This window comes from Phascolarctos cinereus, unplaced genomic scaffold (assembly GCF_003287225.1).
Source record: "Phascolarctos cinereus isolate Bilbo 61053 unplaced genomic scaffold, phaCin_HiC Scaffold_3;HRSCAF=262, whole genome shotgun sequence".
In the NCBI taxonomy this organism is placed as follows: Eukaryota; Metazoa; Chordata; class Mammalia; order Diprotodontia; family Phascolarctidae; genus Phascolarctos; species Phascolarctos cinereus.
Genome location: NW_027555736.1, coordinates 226,843,365 through 226,863,322, shown reverse-complemented (window position 1 = coordinate 226,863,322; position 19,958 = coordinate 226,843,365). Strand labels below are relative to the sequence as shown.

General features: G+C 43.1%; 1 non-coding gene across 1 annotated transcript; it reads right to left on the bottom strand.

The window, feature by feature from the left end:
• Positions 1-6,205: 6,205 nt before the first annotated feature.
• Positions 6,206-6,329, bottom strand: LOC144456441 (U6atac minor spliceosomal RNA). The gene has a single exon (XR_013485533.1). It is a non-coding gene; the product is annotated as a U6atac minor spliceosomal RNA (small nuclear RNA).
• Positions 6,330-19,958: the final 13,629 nt, after the last annotated feature.

Genomic DNA, 19,958 nt, shown 5'->3' with positions numbered 1-19,958 from the left:
CTTCCAACCTCATCATTAAACTGAAACTACTTTCTTCAGAGTTACTAATGATTTCTTAATGGCTAAATCTAATGACATTTTTCAGTCCTCATCCTTCTTGATCTCTCTGCAGCCTTGAAGCACTGTTGAACACCTTCTCCTCCATATTCTCTTCTCTCTCCTGGTTCTCTTCCTACTTATCTGGCCTCTCCTCCCATGTATGCATTGCTGGATCTTCATGTAAGTTATACTAATCCTTGCTAACCCTGAGTGTCTCCAAAGCTCTGTCTTGGTTTCTCTCCTCTTCCCCATCTGTACTTTTTAATTTGGTGACCTTATCAGTTCCCATAGTTTCAATGAGCATGTCTAAGCCAATGACTCTCAGACCTACTTGTCCAGTCTTCTGTCTTGACCTCCAGTCTTATATCTTCAGCTGCCTATTAGATATCTCAAACTAGATGTCCTGTAGACTTCTTAAATTCAACATGTCCAAAATTTAACTTACCATCTCTCCTCTCAAACTCTCCCCTTGTCTCAGCTTTCTCATTACTCTCAAGGGGACTGCTGTTCTCTCAGTTACGCATTCCTTATTCTTTTTCACTCCTTTCCCCCAGATCCATCAGTTATCAGGTCCTGTCATTTCTAACTTTGTAATATTCCTGATATACGCCTCCTTCTCCCCTCTGACACTGTCATTACCCTGGCACAGGCCTTCATCACCTCATGCTTAGATTATTTCAACCGCTTATTAGTTGGTCTCTGTGCTTCAAATCCCCCGCCCCCCTCCAATCTCTTCTCCGCTCAATTGGTCTTTCTCTACAACAGATCTGGACCGTTGTTATCTCCTTATTCAGTAAACTACAGTGACTTCCTATTGCTTCCAGGATCAAAGATAACATTCACTGTCTGTATAACCTGGCCCCCCCATACCTTTCCAGTCTTCTTAATACCTTATTTCCCTTCACATACCCAGGGACCCAGTGACATAGTTTCCCTTGCTGTTCCTCACACAGGACGCTTTATCATCCAATTCTGAGTGTTTTCACTGGCTGTCACCTACGCCTGGAAGAGTCTCCCACGTCACCACCTTCATCTTCTAGGTTTCCTGGCTTCCTTTAGGTCTCAGTTAAAATTCTGCCTTCTGCATGAAGCCTTTCCCAGTCCTCCTTAATCTATCTTGTTTGTACGTGGTTGTTTATATGTTATCTCCCCCTATTGGACTATGAGCCCCTTGAAAGAGGTGACTTTTTTTTTTAAGCTTTCTTCATATCCCTAGAGTTTAACACAATGCCTGGCACATAGTAGGTGCTTAATAAATGTTAGTTGACTGATGAATTTACTAAATGAGGAAAAGCTGGGTGAGAATCCTACCTTAGATAATTACCTGCTGCGGTGACCTTGAGCAAGTTTTTTAACCTCTTTGGCTCTCAAAGTCATATACAAATGGTGATAATTACAGATTTACTTCACAAGATTATGGGGAAGAAGAAATGAAATGATGTTTGTAAGACACTTTGTAAGCCTTCGTGTCTGTGGTGTGATGGAGGTGGCTTCTACTAGAAAGCTGATTGTTAAATTGTGATCACTTACACCTCAAAAATCCCCAAACTCTACAAATTAGGACTTGATTTATTATTTTGTTGATTGTCAAGACTTGAGAAAGTGACAGAGAAAATGTTAATAATATACATTAAACTTAAAAGTGTGTTTGTATACATTCCCCCTTACACCCTGGAAAATCAATTGGTAAACACCAGTACGCCCCTGATTTAGGGAGCTATATAAAAGTGAATTACTATTATTGTGGCATATTTTGTATAGGACCAAACACCAGGTCAACTCCTAAAGTTGGAAAAGGATTGTATTTCCTCCCTTCCTGGCTCTCTCTACTCTCTGGGGCCTTGCCTACCAATCCGTCTCTCTTGGAAGTTCACTTGGCTTTCCCTTACTAGAAAATCAAGTTTGTAACTGGATGATATAGTGAGGAATAAAGGGTGATTAATGAAACTGGGGAAGCCAAAAGAAGTGAAATTGATGAGACATAACAAAGGCATAATCAGGGAATTTTCCCCAATATCTACTAAATGTTCAGAGTCCAGGTCAATGCCTTGGATATAATCGGTGTTTAATTCAATTAATCTAGGCTCAGGACCAAAGGAACCAAAAAACAAACAAGGGCAATGATAGGAGGCTTGAGAAGGAGTGAAATTATCAAGTTCATGGAGAGATGGTTTTTTAAGGGGGAAAAGTCATTTTAAAAAATTCTTGGATTCTTAGTAACATTTTCTTTTTCTTCTTTCCTTTGTGAGACACGTACACCCATTCTGCCCATCAAGCAAAGAAGCAATGATTCATAAATCCTAGGCTTAAAATGAGCTGAAGAAGGTAAGTCCTTAATGGATATCAACTCTTACGTGATATGTTAAGTATCAGTCCTTACATACCTTACATACCGTATCAACCAGGTGCTTCTTTCAGAGATCATATAGGCCATAGGGTCCAAGACCTTCATTTGAAAAGATGAGGAAAGTGAAGCTCAGAGAGGTTAGGCGACTTGATTAGGGTCACATAGCTGGGAAGTATCTGAGGGGAAATTTGAACCCAAATTGACTCCATGTCTAACATTTTCTCCTTGACCTCATACTAGGCTAGGAGATGCTATGGAAATGGTGTGCTACATAGGTAGAGATGCTTAATTGGAGCACAGGCCTCCCTAAATGATGTGAGAAGTGAGCAAAGTTTCTGGGCAAATGGGAAAATTTTATTTGGGGGACCAGAATTTAAACTTATGACACTGTACTTTCTTATTTCTGTGACAGCCTCAGTAAGGAATAGTGCTGCTGACTTGGTCTTGAGCCTGGTCCTCCTTTGGGCCATGATGAGAGTTGGGGGGGTAGGAATGAATTAGTTGAATGCTAATGAACCATATTGTTGAATCATTATGAAGTCAAGGCATCTACACCTATCATCCCCGCAGGTATAGATGTGAAACCTACACTTCCTTCCCAATAAGACATACACACATGGTTAAAATTGCTTTCTTGAGTCAATAGTCAATAAGCATTGATTTAGCACCTAATGTGTGCCAGGCATGTCCTAAGTGCTGGGGATATGAATATGAAAAAAGAAAGATGGCTTCTACCCTTAAGTGGCTTACTGTTTAGTGGGAGTTGGTGTTCTGTCATTTTCCAGTCACATCCAGCTCTTCATGACCCCGTTGGGAGTTTTCTGGGCCAAGGTATCAGAATGGTTTGCCATTTCCTTCTCATTTTACCGAGGAGGAAACTGAGGCAAACAGAGTTTAGTGACTTGCTGAGGTTAATACAGTGAGTTAGTGTCTGAGGCCTGATTTGAACTCAGGAAGAGGAGTCTTCTTGACTTCAGGCCCAGCACTCTATCCATTGTGCCACTTAGCTGCCCAGAAGTAATGTATAGAGAAAAGTTAAACAGGGACTTGTTTTCTCAAGGATTCAGGAGCTGAAAAGGCTGGGGGTGAGGTAGGGAGGTACCCCACGTGGGAACGCAGTGAAGATGTCAGTCAGAAAAGTCCCAAAATAATACAGCCAGGCAAGAAATAATATGTCTGAGTCCCTCAGAGGAATGGAGAAATCTTGGGTTTGTGATACAAAGCAGCACAGTGTCCTTCCAACGACTTCCTTTGGGGCAGGGTCAACCCAAGGGGTACATTGCACAACCTCTTGCCTGGTGAAAAGTTCATAGAATCATAGACTCAGAGACCTCTGAGTACAACAATGCTCATTTTACAGATGAGGAAACTGAGGCCCAGGGAGATTAAGTGGCTTGCCCAAAGTCCCACAGATAGTAACCGTCAGAAGTGAGATTTGCCCCCAGGTCCTCTGGCTCTAGAGCTGATACGGCCTGGGATGCCTTGTAGGATATGTGCCTTTGTCGGAGCTGAGAGAAGCTACCCTCGCCCCTGATCTGGGGGAAGCCCTGACTCTTCAAATGCATTAGATAGATGGGTGGGGAGGACTGGCTAGAACACCCAGCAGTTGTGAAGATCTTGATCCCACAGATTGCAGGGGAATATTTATGGACTTGTGGGGGTGGTGGGAAAGGGTGCCTTTGTTTCGAATCCAACCGTTAAAAAGGCCCCCAGGCCAAGTAGAACCCCTGGTAGGCTAAAAATAAACCTGGGTTTGCTTTTGCCCACTCGGACTCTCCCTCCCACAGCAGGCTGGCTGGGCATCCGTGGAAAATGAAGTCTCTGAGTGTTGGTAATTCTGCTCTGGAGTAGTCCCTGCGCGTCTTGTCTTCCCAGCTCCTACCCCACGGGAAGCCCCAGGAGGGGCGCCTCTCATTTAGGGGCAGTGCTTCGCTGCCAGCTCCCACCTCCGAGCTCCCTTTTAATCCCACCTCCCCAAGATCGAGTCTCCAACAAGGCTGGGCTCTGGAGCTGGGCGCCCGCCAGTCAGTCTGGCCAGAGAGGGAACTATTTTGGGAATTTTTATGATGGAACAATATTTTTTTGGTAAACAAATGGAAAGCTGTTAAATGGGGACGCTCACCCCTAGCTCCTGGTTCACCTCCCTCACTGCTGAGGTGTTACAGTAGCTGCACTGTCCAACCTGGAGAATACCCCCCTTCCCCGCTACCTCACTGGGAGGGGCAAGGTAAATAGTCATCAAGTGTGGAGGTGGGAGGGCAGGGCTTCCCTCTCACCTTCCCCTCATCTGTCTCTGGACTCCTCAAAAACAGTAGCAACAGAAGAATACTGGCTGTGGAGTCGTTTTCGAAGTCTTGGGTGGTGATGGCTGAGTACCAAGCAAATTAACTCTTGAGGTGCCTGAGGGTGCATTCAGCTCAACGATTAACTTTCTTTAAACCACCCACCCTCTCCTCTGAACCATCGGAGACCAAACAGGAGAGGCACAGTGTATCATGGTGGCTATGTGGATGGATTGATGGAGAGGTAGAGACAGAGAGAGAGAGAGAGAGACAGACCGACAGGGGAGAGAAGAAAAGAGGGTGGAGAGACAGAAAGACAGTGAGAGAGAAGGGAGAGAGAGACAAAGAGACACTCATGGAGAAATACAGAGAGAGGAGAGACAGAGAGAGAGAAACATAGAGAAAGGAGGGGAAAGAGAGAAAGAAGTGGAGAGAGAAGAGAAGAGGAGAGAGAAGAGAAGAGAAGGGGAGAGAGAGAGAGAGAGAGAGAGAGAGAGAGAGAGAGAGAGAGAAGGGAGGGAGAGAGAGAATACTTATTAAACACTTATTCTGTGTCAGGCTGAGGAACCAATTAAAAACTAACAAAAAAAAAATCCAGCCCTTAAGGAGCTTATTCTCATGAAAGAAGACAACACATAAAAAGGTGCTGGAAAAGCGAAGGGGATTGGAGAGGGTACAAAGCTGTACAAGGGAAAAGGTGAGGCTGTTGTTAGGGAGGGAAAGTCCATAAGTGAGTTGAGCAGGGAGTGAAGTGAGCATGGCTAAGACCCCTTATGAAATAGAGGTCCAGGCTAAGGATTGGCCAGCTGAGAGAGTATGCTTTAGGGCACCGGAAAAATAAAAATCCAGAAGTTTCTACCTAATGCCATCACTGGCTTTTGGACCCTGCTTGGGCACTGCCACTGACCTAACCTATTCCTCAGTTATCCCATTTGATAAAATAAAATAGCCAATATTATCTACTTCATAGGGATTCTGTATAGATCTTATTTCAGAAGGTGGTTGATTGCTTGAGTATGGCAGGTACGCAGGAACATCCTCTGAAGAGGAGTGAATGGCCACATCCAAGGCTAAGCAAGGTAAGGGGCCAAGTGGTGCCCTGGTCCTGGGGGAGATAGGAAGAAAATGTGCAATGAGTAAAAATTGGTTATAGAACAAAGATAGGCTTCTGTTCATTTTTTTTCTATTTGATTATTAGCTAGTCAGTGTGGCATAAACCCTTGAATCAAGACCATGATTATGGGGGTAAAAGTTTTTGTTTGGGTTCTAGATTTCCCTAGTCAGCTAATGGGGCTAAGGGCTTGGACTTGTGACTCCCGGGAGGGACTGTGGGATGAAGAAACTTTTTTTTTTTTTAGTGCAGGCTAGCACTTTCCCTGCAACCTATGGTCTTAGAGCATCAAGAAATTAAGTGACTTGCCTAGGGTCACAAAATCAGTTTGTGCTGAAGGCAGGACTTCATTCCTTGTCTTCTTGGCTTGGAGACCAATTCTCTATGCACCATCTTACAGCGACTTACAAAGAAAGAAAACAAACCAAAAAAACAACTAGATAGCACAGAGTAGGTGCCAATACCTTAACCATCTCTGTGTGACAAAGTTTATTAGGACTTCTTCCACTCTCATCAAGGGAAGCTGTTAACCTCTCCTCTCATGTAATACAACTAGTACCCAATAGAGACAATCCACACTCATATGAAAAGAAAGGTAGTTCAGTCTTTAAGCTACTTACTTCCTCCATCCTTCCCTGCGTTCTCTGTAAGGGACATGAATCCTAGGATTCTTGTCCTTTCTAGTAAGGGGACTTTAGGGCATTTAGGTGGTGCAGAGGGTAGGAGAACTAGGCCTGGAGTCAGGAAGACATGAGTTCAAATCTGACCCCAGACACTAACTGTGTGTCCCTGGGCAAGTCACTTAACTTCTGTACTTCATATGTAAAATGGGGATAATAATGGCACCTCCTTACCAGGGTTGTGATGAAGGTCAAATGAGATAATTGTAAAGTGCTTGGCATATTGTTATTGTTGTTGTTGACTTGTTTCAGTACTAACTCTCCATATCCCCATATGGGGTTTTCTTGGCAAAAATAATGGAGTGATTTGCCATTTCTTCTCCAGCTCCTTTAAGCACTCCATAAATGGCAGTTAGTGGTGCAATAGATAGAGTGCAAGGCCTGGAGTCAGAAAGACCTGAGTCTCAAACACTTACTAACTGTGTTGACTCTGGGCAAGTCATTTAACCCTGTTTGCCTCAGTTTCCTCATCTATAAAATGAGCTGGAAAAGGAAATGGCAAACCACTGCAGTATCTTTGCCAAGAAAACCCCAAATGGGGCCACAAAGAGTTGGACGTGACTGAACAACAACATTATTATTATTATTTAAGCAGCAGCTGAGTAACCACTTGTAGCAGAGATGAGATCACCTCTGTGGGTCCTTCCAACTCTGAGATTCTGTGATTCCAGTAGCTGTGTGGCTTAGTGGAAGGAGCAGTAAACTGGAGGTCAAGAGGCAAAGGTCCTAATTGGTGCCATTGCCTTCTGGGTGAGCTTGGGAATTCCACTCAGCAAATCTAGTGAACTGACTCACCTTACTTGAGTGTATGATGGAAGGCTAGGGCATGGCTCATGCCTCTAGGGAACCTACAGTTTTGGCCTTTGGGAATATTAAAAATTGTACACATATGTTACTGAAATCCTTTTAATAGATTTATGATATCATTAATATGAGTACCCCTTTCAATGATGCAAATTAGAACCCATCCTTGCCAGCCCCATAAGTTCATCATAGAGTCCACTCAAACTTCTTGGGAGCCTTTTTTGCTTTCTCTTAGCAAAGTGAAGATGCTAATGGACACATAGGCCATTAGCTGCTTAGCCTTCAATTTCGCCATGTGACCAATCCATCTTTTTTTACTTGTATGTTTTTTGATGGCATGGTTAGCTTTATTCCTTCTTTAAAATTCACTGCTGGTGTTGTGTTGTAGACCACTCACCCTTATCATGGGCTGTTCCATCGTCATTTGGTGATACTCATTTTTAGCTTTTTTCAGATTAGCATTTCCACATCTTATAGCCATATAACAATTGACCACAGCTGGTCTACCCAGTTCTTTCTATATTTCATGGGTACCACTGGAGGATATGAGCTGTCCATGGTTATCTCCCACTCTTACCATGTGACTGGCCTGACAATTTTTTTTCTTCTGGTCTACATTTCATAGGATCGTAGATTCAGATCTTGAAGGGGACTTAGAAGTCACCTAAACCCCTCATTTAACAGATGAGAAAACTGAGGCCCAGAGGTCAATTTGCCTGAGATCATAGAGGTGAAAGATGTAGGATTTGAACCCAATCACTCTGATTCCAAGGACAGAGCTCTTGCCACTAGACCACTGCTTCTCTGATGACATCTTCACACTATTTCCTCTGTGCAGTTCCTCACTAGTAATATATCAGGATCTGATTGCATTCACTATGTGCCTTTCCATTGACCTTTGGGTGATCCTCAACTTCATTTGTTCAAAAACTGTAGTTTTCAATGGATTTCTGTAATAAAGCGTTGGTGGAAGACTTGGGCTGCCAGTAGAAGGTGGTCCTATCCCATGCATGAGTTTACCTAGGAGGCCATGCACTCACATCCCTCCACCAGATCCTCCAAGGCTCAGAAAGCCGTCTTTGACTTTCTAAGCCAGCAGAAAGAAGAGATCTGAAAGGGATCACTCTTCCATTGAGATCCAGTTTAGCAGCCAACTAAAAAAACCTAACAGCTGATCTGGACTGGGCAGAGGATATCTGTGCTTGGACTGAAGTGGGGGTGGGGGTGGAGGATCCCTACATCACCCATTCCCAAGAGGGCTGTGCCACAGTACTTCCTCACAACCACCCGCTAAGGTTGGTAATATAATTGTTATCAGCCCCATTTCACTGGCTAAGAAGCCCAGTCTCAGGAAGGCTAAGCGATTTGTCTGAAGTTATTTTCTCATGCTGGTAAACAATAAATTGCAGGTCCAGACATGAATACAGGTCTTTGGTCTTCAAGTCCAATGCTCTTCACTGTTCCATGGTATTTTCATATTACTTCACCATCCATTCATTTCTTGGTCTGATGTTTCTGTTCTGCTGAGGCTTCAGTGGAAAGAGCTCTGGATGGGGGATTGGAGAACCTGGGCTCAAGTTCCAGTTACTCTTTCTTTGGACCTCAGGCAAGTTGATTAATCTCTCTGGGCCTCAGTTTCCTCATTTGTAAAATAAGGGGGTCAGACTAGAGGAACTCTAAACTCCCAGTCTTAATCTAAGATCCTTTGTATTAGTTATGCTTGTTTATGCTGTCTCTTTTAGACTACAAGCTGATAGAGGGCAGGGCCAGTGTCTGTGTAATTTTTTTGTATGGAGCCTAACGTCGTACCATGCCGAACCAGGCCTTTGATTGGGGAGTAAACAACAGCTGTCGCTCTGTAGGGAAGCCATCCATAATTGAAAGTATATTGTGTAGGCATTTCCCCAGTCACAATCACTGCCTCCATCAGCTTACACTCATCCATGTGCCCAGGAGACCAAAAAAAATGCAGGAGAGTCAGTTTACTGCAGGAACATAGATTTAGAACTAGAAGGTGCCCTAGAAACTATAAAGTTCAATTCTCTCTCTTATCTTACAGGTGAGGAAGCAGGAGCCCAGAAATGTCCTATGACTAGCCGAAGGTCGAACAGGCATCCAGGTGGTACAGTGGATAGAGTGCTGGTCCTGGAGTCAAGAAGACCTGAGTTCAAATCCAGCCAGCTGGGTGACCCTGGGTGAGTCACTTAACTTCTGTTTGCCTCAGTTTCCTCATCTGTAAAATGGGGATGAAAAATAGAACCTACCTCACAGGTTTGTTGTGAAGATAAAATAAGATAATATAAAGGATTTAACACAATGGCCAGCACATAATAAGCATGATATAAAAGTTAGCTATTATTACCATTAGTAGTAAATAGCAAACTTGGCTTCAAACAAATGTCCTCTGACTTAAGGAATCTTTTAATTCAGTCCGATCTAATGGCATTCAATAGAAATTTATTAAGCCCCTACTAAGTGCAAGGAGGCACAGTGTCAGGTGCTCGGGATATAGAAACAAAAATGAAATGTGCTATGTGTTCAAATAGTTCCTGCACAGGAGGAAAACACAGGACACAAAGTAGATATGTGCAAATAAATAAAAAGTATATATAAATACTAAAATAAATTAAAGTTATATAAACAAACTTAAATAAAAGTAAATATAAATAAAGAGTAAAAGAATAAAGGGGAAGGGAATTAGCATGTATATAGCCCCTACTATGTGCCAGGCACAGTGCTAATTGCTTTACAAATATTATCTTCTCTTATTCTTACAACAACTTTGCAAGGAAGTGCTATTATTATCTATCTCTTGATGAGACTGAAGCCGACAGAGATTCAGTGAATTGCCCAGGATCATAACAGCTAGTAAATTTGTCCTGAGGCTAGATTTGAATTCAGGTCTATCATGAACTCTAGGCCCAGTACTCTATCCACTGCACTGTCTCGGCCGCCCTTTCCGTTGTTCAGCTGTTTCAGTCATGTCTGACTTTCTGTGACCTTATTGGGGGTTTTCTTGGTAAAGATACAGGAGTGGTTTGCCGTCTCCTTCTCTATCTCACTTTACAGATGAGGAAACTGAGGCAAACAGGGTTAAGTGACTTGCTCAGAGTCACATAGCTAGTAAGTGTCTAAAGCCAGATTTGAACTCAGGAAGATGAAAGTGACAATAACTAGTGGGAGGGATGGATTAAGAATGGGGCAGCTAGGTGGCACAGAGGATAGAGTACTGGATCTAGAGTCAGGAAGACTCATCTCCCTCAGTTCAAATCCAACCTCAGATGCTTACTAAATGTGTGACCTCGGGCAAGTCACTTAACCCTGTTTGCCTCAGTTTCCTCATCTGTAAAATAAGAAGGAAATGGCAAACCTCTCTAGTACCTTGGCCAAGAAAACCCCAAACAGGGTCATGAAGAGTCAGACATGACTGAAAAATGACTGAACAAAAACCACAAAAAACGATCAGGAAAGGGCTCAAGTGAAATCTGAATTGTGACTCAAAGGAAGCCAGGAATTCTATGAGGGGTGTGTGTGTGTGGGGGTGAATTCCAGACACAGGGTACCATATCTATAAAGGCCTGAAAGCAAGAGATGGAATCTTGAGCTTGGGAGCTCCAGGTTGGAAGTCTAAAAGACCTGAGTTCTAGCTCCCTGCTGTATCATCTTGGAAGAGTGGTTTACTTTCTCTGGCTTTCAATCACCTCTGCTGCCAAATGGCGATGTGAATATCTGCTTTATCTGCTTGATAAGAATGTTGTGAGGATGAAATAAAAAAAATGAAACAGAGAGTGATTTCAAGAACATGAAGAGTAAAGAAATCAGTTCTGGATTTGGAATTCAGAAGACTTGGGTTTAAATTCCAGCTGTACTTCTTGCTACCCTCATGACCTTGGGCAAGCCATTTAACTACAAAAGTGGTTTTTTCTGCTCTAAAATGGAAGGGTTGAACTTGAGGAGATTCCTTCAATATCTAAATCTATAATCCTATAAGGGCTCATTCTTATTCTGGTTAATGGAATAATTGTCCTTAATTTCTGCCAGGTTTCCCTGTCATTTCCTATCCACAACCTTAACTGGTCTAGCTGACTATTGTGGTACCCTAAAAGGCCAGGAGCTTAAGGAATAATCACCATTGACATTCAACATCTGCCCAGATGAAAATTTTTCTCTAACCTTAAACACTCATAGGAAATTAAAGCATGCACAGAGCCGAATTGGACTGGGGCTGAGGATATGATCTAAGTTGAAATGCTTTTATACAAATGTTAAGTAGTGGAACATGCTGAACCTGGTTGAACCTAATTAAAATGCTGTGGCCTGTTTAATGTTTATGTTCAATGTCTGTGAGGTTGGAATGTTTAAATTCGCATGAAAAATGTATGCGTGCAAATGAAATAATTGGCAGGAGCTGAGTCCCTAATTCAAAAACGAAATGTACACTAGGCTGACAGCATCACTAATAGCTGGCTCAGACTTGTGATGTGTAATACACCGATGGCCCTAGCTCAGGGCCCCATGCTCCCATGACATGTCTCTCTGCCTCCTCCTCCATTCCCCTTCCCCCACTTTCCTCTCTTCTCTTCATCCTCCACCGCACAAATCCACAGATCAAGGTGGTTTTGCTTCCTTATTTAACACAGCACTGGACATATAAAGGCAACCAATGAACGTTTTACTGAAAAATCAAAGAATTTCCAGTTGGAAGGGATGTCAGGACCAATTTAATCCAACCCATACCTGGAGGCAATCCTTGTTATAACAAATCCACAAGTGGTCACATGTTCTCTGTTTTAAGACCTCCACTTGAGAGGGAGGAACCCACTTCTTTAGGCAGCCCCCTTCCACTTTTGAGTGGCTGTGATTAGTAGGAAGTTTTTCCTGACATCAAACCTAAATCGGTTGCTTTGAAGCTTACAACTCTTACACGCCTGCTTCTTCTTTCTAGAGCTAATCTCTCTTCCATGGGACAGTTCTTCAAATACCTGTACACAACTGTCATGGCCTCCCTGAGACTTCTCTCCAGGGGTAACATTCCCAGTTTCTTCCTCTGATTTTCAAATGACATGCACCCAGAGCCTTTCAACCATCTGGTTGCCCTCCTCTGGATACTTCCGGTTTGTCAATGTCCTTCTTAATCTATGGCACCCTTACCTGAACATCATACTCCAGGTGTGGTATGAACAGGGCAAGGTGAGGTGAGGCTGTTAACCCCTTACTCCTAGAGGCTGTACAGGGTACCTTAAACACTTAATGTAGTTTTAAGCTATCACAACTTGAAATTATTGTAGCTTTAATAACCTTAAATAGCACTGTGACTTTTGGGACATCCCATACCTCTCGATGTGTCCAAGATTCATTATCTTCTTTGGCAGCTACATCACAACTCCCTGCTCATCTTGAGCTCTCAGTGTGTGTTTGATGGTTCACCTGGCTTGGTTGCCAGGGCAAATGGGGAAGGGGGCAGAGTTTAGGGGAAAAGTAAATGAAGAGGAAGAAAGGGAAATACCTGAAGGAGTTGATTGACACAATGTGTCTGAGAACTAAATGGGGTGGGGTCATCTGACTGCACTGACAAGCTTCTGGTATGGAAATAGTGAGTTCTCTTTCCCAGGGAAATCATCAACCAGAAGTCAGATGACTACTGGTCATGGATATTCAAGAAGCTATTTATACTCAGGGAGGGGTAAAATTAGAGGATCTACAATGGCTCTTTTGATTCTGACTTTTGTGAATACTTCAGAAGTGGAAAGGGTGCCCATCGTTTTACCAGCTCCTCGACAATCTTTGAGAGCACTGTGTTGAAAGGTTCTAAGTGTCACTTGGCATCCCAGAATTTAGAGAGAGCCCTCTTAATGCTTACTAACTGCAGGTGAAACTGATCACCAGTGATGAAGCGATCCCTCCTCTCATGATTCCTTCCTTTCTTTATGCCAGGGATGCTTGAGTGGTATTTGCAACTATACTCAGAGTGTGTATAGTCTAACCAGGCAGAATTATGCTGGGGGCAACTAAGTGGCTTAATGGTTATAGTGCTGGGCCTGAAGTCAGGAAGACTCATCTTCTTGAGTTCAAATCTGGCCTCAGACACTGACAAGCTGAGTGAGCCTGGGCAAGTCACTTAACTGTTTGCTCAATTTCCTCATCTGCAAAATGAGCTAGAGAAGGAAAAGGCAAATCTGCTCCAGGATCCTTGCCAAGAAAATCCCAGACAGGGTCACAAAGAGTTGGACACAACTGAACAGTAAAAGAAATATGCTTGACAGGATGACAAAACAACAATAGTTATAATGATAGTTAGCATTTATATAGTACCCCTTGCAAAGCTAGGGCGGCTAGGTGGCACAGTGGATAGAGCACTGGCCCTGAAGTCAGGAGGACCTGAGTTCGAATCTGGCCTCAGACCAAACACTTGACACTTACTAGCTGTGTGACCCGGGGCAAGTCACTTAACTCTACTTGCCTAAAAAAAACAAAACAAAACAAAAGTTTGCAAAACCCTTTATAAGTACTATCTCACTTTAATCTTGCAACAACCCTGAGGGATAGTTGCTATTATTATTCCCATTTTACAGATAGGGAAACTAAGGACGCAAATAAAGGTTAATTGACTTGCCCAGCATCACATAGCTACAAAGTGTCTGAAGCCATATTTGAATTCACATCTTTCTGACTCCAGGTCTGGCGCTCTATCCAATTTCCCCACCTCAAATGAGATTAGCCCACGCTAGTTTTTCTCCAAGTGATTGGTTTAGGCTAAGTGCTAAATATCAGTCCAAGATGAGGGCACTGTGTGTGTACCTTACCTCCTACAGAGAAGATCATAATCGGGGCTCTCAATGACTCCCTCCCCCCAAACTCTTTAGGCTTAATTACCCAGTCTAGGTCTCTGATAAGGCGGTATGCAACATTCAAAAAACATTTATGTTATGTGATCTAACTAAGCTTTCTTTGCTCCAAGTTTTTATTTCGTTCTAGTGCCTTTCACATTGGCGTTTTATTGGCTGTTTATTCAAATAAAGGTTGTGTTTGTCCCAATTGTTTAAATGAGATAATGAACATAAAATGCTTTTCAAACCTTAAAGTGCTGTTGTTATTCAATCATTTTTCAGTCGTTCCTGACTCTTTGTGACCCTCTATATCATACTGTCCATCGGGTTTTCTTGGCAAAGATACTGAATTGGTTTGCCATGTACTTCTCTAATGGATTAAGGCAAACAGAGATTAAGTGACTAGCCCAAGGTCACATGGCTGCTGAATTTGAACTCAGGTATTCCTAACCCCAGACCCAGCACTCTATCTCTTGAGCCACTGAGCTGTTTTTAAAGTGTTAGCTCAGTGTTAACGAATACTAGTAGTATTGGTGGTGGTAGTAGTGATGATTGTATAATTGATATCATATTACTTGTCTTCTTAATGGGTGAGGGAGGGTTGGAGGAAGGGAGAGACTTTGGAATTAAAATTAAATAAAATGTTCAAAATAAATAATAACTTTTAAAAAGTAGGAGTGATGGTAATTTCTGTTTGTAGCGGTTCCAGTAAGAGTATGGAAGAAATACAGCAAATTACTTGTCAAGATCTCTTGACCCACAGGAACACAAAGGAAGAGGAAATGACCTCAGAAAGATTGACTCAGATGCTCAGCAAGATGGAGCCTGTGACACCTGGTTCATTAGTGGCCATTTCCTTATTGGTGTTAGATGCTCCAGGTTCACCAATAACCTTCAAACGTGGCTGAAGACATGCTAGACCTATCCAGGGAACATAGACAGGACGTGCCCTGCTAGCTTTCCTTCCCAGAGGAAATCCTTAGAGCAGTACATAAGAAGCTGCTGTCAGGGGGAAGTGCCCTTGAGGACCCCAATTACTGCTCATCCCAACTGACTCTCAATCACTTCTTCGCTATTGCTCTGCATCTTCGTATTATAGAGGTTGGATGAGAGATCAATGCTAGTGATGGTGGCCACTTCCCTGCTACTGGGTCCCACTGGCTGTACAGATCTTTGGTGTGGGTAGAAATGCTATTGTATTTGTCTGGCTGAAAAGCCATTCCTACTCCCTCCCCACTTCCAGAAATAAGCTTTCCTCACTGGGCTAACAATTACTTTGCTTGAGGCCTGTGAGGCAGATTGTTAATTCAATAAGGCTGAGTACCTGAGACAGCCACAAAATTGAATGATTTCCAGCCCACAGGCCAGGACTATGTTTATGAAGCCAGGTCACTTGGCAGGATTTCCATATGGGCAGGCTGCTCTGCCTCTCTCTGACTTTTCAGAATGCAGAGAGCGCCATTTATCCCACGGTCAGGTTGGCTTCACCCATCGGTGAGGGTAGAGCAGTTACTTCCCTGACATAAATTGAGGAATAACCTTTCCTCTCATCTCCTACCTTCCAAATAGTTTTTTTTTTCAAACAGATTTATTACTTTGGGTTAAGATACTGGTTTCGTGAAAATGCAAATAATAATAATAATAAAAATGATAGCTAACGTTTGCACAATGTTTTAAGATTTACAAAGCACTTTACATATATCAAATAATTTCATACAAGCTAGGAGTAGCAACACATTAAGTGCTGTTTGTTAGCCATTAACATTTTAGCATGAATTCATTTCTTGGCTTTTTCCCAATGTTGCTAGCTAGCCATGAGTAGGCTGTTTGAAGGGTTTAAAAGAATGTAAAGGAAAGGAGAGCTTGAGGGGTTGGGGAAAGATGTAGGTAGAATGCTATTGCCATGGAAGGCACTGTTACAGAATGATAATTAGCAATTTCTTTTCCTGGGGCAAGTGGTTGGGATGGGCATAGGTACAGGTTCACCTGGTGTACAGCCCTGGGACCCTGTGAAATTTCTGTTTTTGTTTGTCCTTTGTTTTCAAAGAGGACCAATGACATCACCTGTGATGTCTCGACTTGTATATAAGTTGGATTTCAGTGAGGTAGAGTTGCACAAAGTCATCAGCCTCACTTTCTCTTCCAGAGTCATCAAAGTCCAATGACAAGACAAAACTCAAGAGAACTGGTAATGGCCCAGATGGCAGTGGATGACCTTGGTGTCTTCTATGTTTGACTGAGCTCTAAGCACACCTAAGTGCCTGCTTCATTCTCTTTCATGGCCATTGGAACAATTTGCCCTTATCTGCTCATTCCATTGGGAGAAGTCTTCAATACTTGGGGTAGATACTCCCCAACTCACTGATAGGTTTGAGGCCCATCAGTTACCCTGAATCTGGTTTAGCCCATCTGCTGAGACAGTTTTACTGGAGTGTGGTTGCTGGGCATGGTAGAGCTTCTTGGAGCCACAGGTGAGAGCTGAGTGCCAGGTAGATACCAGAGGTGGATGAGCAGTTCTGGAAAGGGCTAGGCAAGCCCTCACACCAGAGTGCCTGTCCTCCTTGAACAATATTGAAGGGAGAACAAGTGCCTCCAGAAGAAGTGCCATTATTGCCAGTAGGGAGGGGGTGTAGAATGGGATTAATATAATGTTTCCCCAAATGGTGATGTGGGTGCCCTCTCAATTTCCTGCCCCATTGAAAAGGACCAAATACCTTGCCTTAGAGCTCTGACTGGGTATCTGGGGCAATAGAATTTGGCACAAAGTAGGTGGGAGACACTGAAAGTAGTGGAGAGAGGGCCACTGGATGAGTACTTTGCAATGTTGCTGGGGGTCAACTTTACTCGTAGCCATCCCCTAGGCCAAGGATACCCAATCTGGGATATGTCACCAAGGGTACAATTTGGGATATTGTCAGGGGGACACAGGAAACACATAATTATATCATCTTATTAAAATATTCCAGAAACTCAGAATTGATTTCTAGTCAAGCTACACTGTACAACTTCTAATTTACCCTTGGAGAAGAAAAATTATTTTGTTTCTTATGTGCACATTCATGGCAAACTCCAGCATTTTTTCTTTTTATATTAAATAGCAGGTATTGGGAAGGTTTAATGAAAATTGAGGGTTTCAGCAGTAGAAGGAGTTTGAGAATCACTGTCCTAAGCAAATGCCTGACAGCCCTGTCAGGGTGACTTGCCAAGTAACAGCCAGCATGCTTGGGCACTGCCTACTCTACTTACCCAGCCCTCATTCTGGAGCGGGTTGGAGGAGAGGGGAAATGGAAAGAAAGCCACCCAGGCTCTGATGGGTGATCCTTCAGCAGTGAGGAGGGAGCCCATGCTTCTTGGGGAGTGGCTCTTGGATCCCGCCCGAGGTCACCCTCCTTTCACATTTTCTCCCAGGCTTGATTCATGCCTGGGGCTGCTTTTTTTCTTCTGACCCTACTCCTGGGAGCAGTGCCTATGGTCAAACCCCAGAGAATGGAAAGTGGGTCTCCCTGGGAATCGGATGTTGATTCACTTTCTCTAGGAGGTCTAAATTGATCTCCAGGACCTTGACTAGAGGGCCCCAAAGAGAAAGCTGGCCAGAAAAGTCCCTCTTCTGGATTTCAACCCTCTGCAAGGTTGTACCGTTGCCATAGACTTCTTGGCCTTGTTCCACCCAAAGGGAGTTAGGGAACTGTGAAAAATGACAAGCTTGGAGCCAATGCATTTTTTAGTAGACCATACAGCCTATTAAAGGTTGAATTCCTTCTAGTGGTCACATCCTGGATTAGCTGGTTTGGAGGCAGACAAAGGTCCTTTTGTGGAAAGTGGAACCTGGCGTAGAAGGGGAAGCTATGTTCCTAATGTGGCCAAACCAACTTCCAGCTCGTATCAATAAATTTCTCCATGGCCCTTTTAAAATAAAGCATCATTAATGTACAACCACGGTGCTAAAAAGAGTTGTAGGCTGCACTTTCTCCGGTACCTTTAACTCGTGGACTAGATCAGCTCTAGGCAAAGCCATGGAGTGGCCAACATTTGCTTCTGGTACCTTCCAACTCTCCTTTTTGGGCTCATTTTCTCCTCCCTCTAGGACCTTGGGATTTTCATGGTGCCCAGTCCCCCTCTCCCCCATCATGAAGGAGGAAAGCATTCGATACATGCATTCACATAGCAGCTTTTGTAACTTAGTTGAAGGTAATCTTTAATACAAAAGAATGAATCACTAATGGTGAAATTGAAGGCATTGGTGGCAGGCAGTGGAGTGGGGCTTTCAAATTATACCCTGTAGAGAAGATTGCCTTCTCTTCCTAAATATCAAGCTGGCTATTCTCTTACAGATAATCTTTCTTTTTTTGTCTTCCTATCCTTCCATGAAGAATGGAGACAAAAAAAATCGGTCCAAGCTGTCAAGCATATTCAGTTCAATTCAATGAGTGTTGATTAAATGCCTACTATGTGCTAGGCACTGAGGATACAAAGAGAAGAAACCCGAAAAGTCCTTGTACTCCAAGAACAGGCATGTTATTGGGTGGGTGGAGGAGATGGCGGATAGCAACATGTAAGTAAAAACAGAAGTACCCAAAATAAGGAAAATAGTAGTTTTGGGGAGGGACTAACACCTGCAGGCATCGGAAGGTGCCTCACACAGGAGGTAGCAGTGAGCTGAGCCTTGAAGGGAGCTAGGAATTCCGAGAGGCAGAGATGAGAAGGAAGAGCATTCCAGGGGAAGGGGCTGGCTTGTGCAAAAGCAGGGGGCTACAGTGAGAACCTCTGGGGACCCCAGGTTAATGGCCCAGTGTTCTAAGATCTTATTTATGTGATATCAGGGAACTGAATCATTTTAGAAATTAGCATAACCAGGATAACACTTTGAATAAATAGAAGAGGGCCTGGGTGTTTCCTAGAGAAAGTACATCTGGATCATGCAGCAAACTTGTCCACTGAAGATCTAGCTGAGCTGGTGAGCAGGGGGGGCGGGGAATGCCCAGCACCCCTGTATGGGCACCTTTAACCCTTGGACTGGGCTACCTCTAGGCAAAGATATGGAACGACCAACACTTGTCCTCCGTGCCTACCAGCTCTTCTTTTTGAGCCCTTTCCCCAATATGATCTGAAATAGATCAATGGCCCTATATCAGGGTGTTGGGTCAGGCTATAGCTGACTCCATCTCTTGAATTTTATGGATTTATCACATGGGCCTTTCAGATGCACACCTACTTATCCTTTACAGGTAATATGGCAGCTGTAAGTCTTAAGATAATTTCCAAAACCCAGGTCTCATGTCTTCCTCTTCAACATGCAACCCAATACTTTCTGATTGGGTCATTTTTGGGGTCCACAGTCATATGCCTTCAGGCTACACTATTTTAAGAGGGAATGGCTTATCATGGATTAGGTATAGATTGACTAGATTGATCAAGCAGCAATTCAATTGGACTGGTCAAACAGTTCAAGTTAACTAGATAGACCACAGTTTTGAGCCTTATTAAAGATGTAATTAAATGGTGGTTGTTTAAATACTGCTTTGAGGTTTGCAACAAGTTACTCCATTTGAAGCTGTCTGTAATACTGTGAGGTAGACACTATAAGTATTATTATCTCCATTTTACAGGTAGTACCGCTCTTTCACGTGTGGGTCCCCTAGAATAGCTATGTTAGATTCAGTGAGGCCTCCACCATTGGTGATCCATTATGTTGAGCGCTACCTTCTCATCTTGGTCTTCCTCTTTTAAAATATAGATACCTTTAGAGTATAAAACATTAAATGTGTGAATCCATTCATCTACTAAAAATCATAGTTTGTAATCCTCCACCCACGTGTTTGCATTTTTCTAGTAAGCCAGAAGACACAATTAGTTTGAAGCAAAGTCATT